Here is a 5,160-nt window from a genome sequence, read left to right as displayed (position 1 = left end):
TATTTTACACCAACAACAGTTGAGCTGAGAATCAAATCAAAGACTCAATACCTTTTACAATAGCAACAACAAAAATAAAATATCTAGGAATATATTTAACCAAGGAGGTGAAAAACCTCTACAGGGAGGATTATGAAACACTTAGGATGAAAATCACAGAGAATGTAAACAAATGGAAAAACATATCATGCTCATGGATGGCAGAATCAACATTGTTAAAATGTCTATACTACCCAAAGTGATCTACAGATTCAATGCAATCCTCATTAAAATGCCAACATCATTTTTTGCAGATCTAGAAAAAATAATTCTATGCTGTGTATGAAACCAGTAAAGACCCTGAATAGCCAAAGCCACCTTAAGCAAAAAGAACAAATTGGGAAGCATCACTTTACCAGACTTTAAGCTCTACTAAAAGGCTATTGTAACCAAAATAGCATGGTACTGGCACAAAAGCAGAGACCTAGACCAATAGATCAGAATTGAGAACCCAAATATAAAACCATCATCATATTGGCATCTTATCTTTGACAAATTAGACAAAAACATACATGGGGAAAAGGATCCCTATTCAATAAAGGGTGCTGGGAAAATTGGATAGCCACATGTAGAAGACTGAAACAGGATCTGTACCTCTCACCATTCACAAAAATTAATTCATAATGGATAACAGACTGAAACCTAAGGCATGAAACTAAAAGAATTCTAGAAGCGGAAGTAGGGAAAACGTTTATAGATATCAGCCTAGGCAAAGAATTTATGAAGAAGACCCTGAGAGCAATCATAGCAACAACAAAAATAAATAAATGAGACCTGATTAAATTAAAAAGTTTCTGCACAGCCAAGGAAACAATCAATAGATTGAATAGACAATCTACAGAATGGGAGAAAATATTTGCATGCTATACATCTGATAAAGGACTAATAACCAGAATCTAGAAAGAATTTAAGTGAATCAGCAAGAAAACATCAAACAACCCCATTAAAAGTGGGCAAAAGACATGAACAGAAGTTTTTCAGAAGAACATAGACTAATGGCCAATAAGCATATAAAAAAATGCTCAACATCACTAATCATCAGGGAAATGAAAATCAAAACCACAATGAGATATCACCTAACTCCAGTGAGAATGGCTTTTATCAAAAAGTCCCAAAACAACAGATGCTGGTGTGGATGCAGAGAGAAAGGAACACTTATACACTGTCGGTGGCACACAAGCTAGTAAACCTCTATGAAAAGTAGTATGGAGATACCTCAAAGAACTAAAAGTAGAACTACCACTTGATTCAGCAATCCCACTACTGGCTATTTTACCCAAAGGAAAAAAAGACATTCTATAAAAAAAGAGTTGTTAGATTTTATGTCATCCTGACTGTTTTGGTCTATGGACTTGCCTGCACCTATGGTCCCATCATTGTGTGTTGATTCTGTTCTTACTGGGAGTGTCATTAGGTGTTGAACAGTGTTGCAACTCCTCATATGAGTACTAAGGATGTACCCAAACACATTTCCAAAATCCAAAAAAAATAAACCTTCTCCTTTTCCCCCTATCCTGTCTCATCATGGCTGTGAGCAAAATTGTTCTTTCTCCCCCAACACTGTTATATCAGAGGTGGTGGCTCTTCTCTCATCAATTAATTCCAAGCTCCCCCCTCAAAAATATAACCATATTCTGTAGAATAATTTAGAAAAAAGAGCTTGCTTCCTTAGTTCCCTTAATTCACTTCAATTAAACTTAGATAATCAGAAGTATAACCTTAAAGTATTTCTATAAATGGCTAAGACCATTAGAATGCAATTAGAATTATATAATTTTAAAGCATATTTGAACTTGAGTTTGTGTAATCTAATACCACTATTTTCCACATAAACAAAATGAGATTCTGTGAGTCTAAATGACTTGCCAGACTTGTGCTCATTCTGGGCACCTTGTTACCTCTATCAATATTACTCCATTTTAATAATGAAATAATGAATGTAGCCACTATTAGGTATTCTGTTATACGTATATACATACACACACACTGAATATTGAAACAAATATCCTGATTTGGTCAAGACTCAACCAAAATATCTAAATTGTAAAGATTATTTTAATTTTAGTTCCCATGTTATCATGAGGATCTTATGTATTTATCCAAAAGCTGTTCCATCAAACTTAAAAAATCAATTTTTATTTATCTTATGGGAAACTTTTGATGCCTATGTCCATAGAATCTGTTATGTCCTTCAATGTAAAGCATCTTTTATCAGCAATGTTACCTTCATTTACGTGAATATTCTTAAGTTCTATGAGAAAATAAAGTTTTGTAGAATGCAGTATATTTAATAACGTGTATTTCATATATTGGTATTATGAAACTAAAGAGGGGAAGCATGGAAAGTAAAACTGAAAACTTAGTGGTATGATTAATTACATCATAAACTATTGAAAATAAATATTTGAGATAGAAGCAGATATTTTCCCTGAAGGAGACTTAGAAACTGTTTTAAATTTTTAGGAAGTTAAATTAGGTGGTTCCTATAGAGTTTCTTAAAAGTTATTTATAAAATCATTTTTTCTAAATGTAGCAACATTCCACGATTAGAGTTTTATTCTATTTATAAACTGCATAGGATATTTATCACTAAAATTTTAATTACCTTTTAATAAATAACTCCATTATATTAAAGACTATCTACAAAATTTTTTAAAATTTTATTTGTTTTTTTGGACCTCAGGTGCAGAGAGCTCAGTTAATCCTATTTCTCAGATTAGCAGGCTATGCAAGGTCCTATTCTTGCTTTATTTCATTTATTTAATATTATTATATGTTTGCCCATTTATTTCAATATCCACTTTCACTTCCTCCCTTCCATATGTCACCACTGGGGTACTCAATATAATGTGTTAAATCCCAAGATATTTTTGTATCCTGGACAAATATGTTATTGTTTATGTATTTTAATATTCATAAATAATATGCTATAGTTGTGTTTTGTTACATTTTTTTCAATAGGCCCTTTTTATGATTTATTCTTGGGCTGTATGTACAGCTAATTAATTGTTCCTTAATGCTGCATAGTATTCACAGAATTTATTAGACTAAGAAGAATCCACTTTTATTCAAGTCTTACTTTTCTAAAATGTCTACTATTTTCTCACTTATCACAACATGCATATTTTAATAGAATATATTGTAGCTTTCACCAGTCATTTTGAAAAAGACTTCATAAGAAAATCATTAGGAAACAAAAGGCAGCAAGTGGTATATTCAAAACAGAGCCTGCATTGTGATTCTTCAATGTGCCTTTTCACTCTCTCTGGCCTTAGCACTGAGTGTCAGCACATGTGGATTCAATCCCCAAACTGTGCTCACATTAGCTCTGAACTTTCTTTAGTCACTTAATGTCTCTAGACCTTGTTTTCTTTATCACTAGTAAAATTTATAGTTGTATTACATATCAAATGTGTTCTTAGGTTCTAAAATTCTAAGCTATTCTAAATTGTTGAGAATGGTTGGAAAATAGAAATTTTGCATAACGATGTTTTCAACATGAAGGGCACAGGAGTTGCCATGGGCTCCAACCATTGGCATTAATGGCATTCTTCTTCATAGAAACATACAGAAAACAACTGGCATTCAATTTCAGTGATAATGAAACCTACGTCTGTGCATCTAATTGTACTAACCTTGTTGAAATGTTAAATGGTTAAATATATAGAGTTAACCTTAGAAGAAACAATATCTGCTAACAGTTGATAGGTCTTTGAAGCAATTATTTCTGAGAACAATACAGGTAATCTGCAGTAGCTGAAAGCAAATTTGGAAGTAAAGCAAATTTAAGTTTAAATCTCAGTCTTGTCACTTAAGAAGCATTTGTCTTTTCACAGGTTATCATTAGGTTGCAAAAGTAATTGCAGTTTTGGACCGTGAATTTTAAATCATTATAACTAGGCTCAAACACATCTTTATTAATCAGAATAGGAACCATTACAATCAACACATTTCTGACAACAAGAAATAAGTTTGTTTATTCCTGTAGCATAAAAATCTCTGCTTCAGGATTCCACAAACTCTTGGAAAGCATTTTCTGCATCCTGCTGGTTGTGGAAGCGTTTTCCCTGCAAAAAGTTGTTGAGATGCTTGAAGAAGTGATAGTCGGTTGGCGAGAGGTCAGGTGAATATGGCAGATGAGGCAAAACTTTGTATCCCAATTCATTGAACTTTTGAAGCGTGGGTTGTGCAACCTGTGGTCGGGCCTTGTGGAGAAGAATTGGGCCCTTTCTATTGACCAAGGCCGCTGCAGGTGTTGCAGTTTTCAATGCATCTCATCCACTTGCTGAACATACTTCTCAGATGTAATGGTTTCCCCGGGATTCAGAAAGCTGTAGTAGATCAGACCGGCAGCAGAACACCAAACAGTGACCAGGACCTTTTTTTGGTGCAAGTTTGGCTTTGGGAAGGGCTTTGGAACTTCTTCTGGGTCCAACCACTGAGCTGGTCATCGCCGGTTGTCATAGAAAATCCACTTTTCCTCGCACGTCACAAGCCGATCAAGAAATGGTTCATTGTTGTTGCGTACAAGAAGAGAAAACGACACTTCAAAATGACAATTTTTTTGATTTTTCAGTCAGCTCACGAGGCACCCATTTATTGAGCTTTTTCACCTTTCCAATTTGCTTCAAATGCTGAAGAACCATAGAATGGTCGACGTTGAGTTGAGTTCTTCAGCAACTTCTCATGTAGTTGTAAGAGGATCAGCTTCGATGATTGTTCTCAGTTGGTTGTTAACTTCCGATGGCCGGGCACTGCACTCCTCATCTTCAAGGTTCTCGTCTCCTTTGCAAAACTTCTTGAACCACCGCTGCACTGTACATTCGTTAGCAGTTCCTGGGCCAAATGCGTTGTTGATGTTGCGAGCTGTCTCCGCTGCTTTATGACCCATTTTGAACTCGAATAAGAAAATCGCTTGAATTTGCTTTTTGTCTAACATCATTTCCATAGTCTAAAATAAATATAAAATAAACATCAAGTAATAAGTTATTAGCAAAAAGAAGAAAGCAAGAAATGCACATTAAAATTATGTATAACATAACCACATTTAAGAATGTATTCTAATATAAAATGGCAAATTTCAACAATACTAAAACCACAATTACTTTTGCACCAACCTAA

Source organism: Eulemur rufifrons, chromosome 30, assembly GCF_041146395.1.
Source record: "Eulemur rufifrons isolate Redbay chromosome 30, OSU_ERuf_1, whole genome shotgun sequence".
Lineage (NCBI taxonomy): Eukaryota > Metazoa > Chordata > Mammalia > Primates > Lemuridae > Eulemur > Eulemur rufifrons.
Note: the sequence above shows the minus strand (reverse complement) of the source record.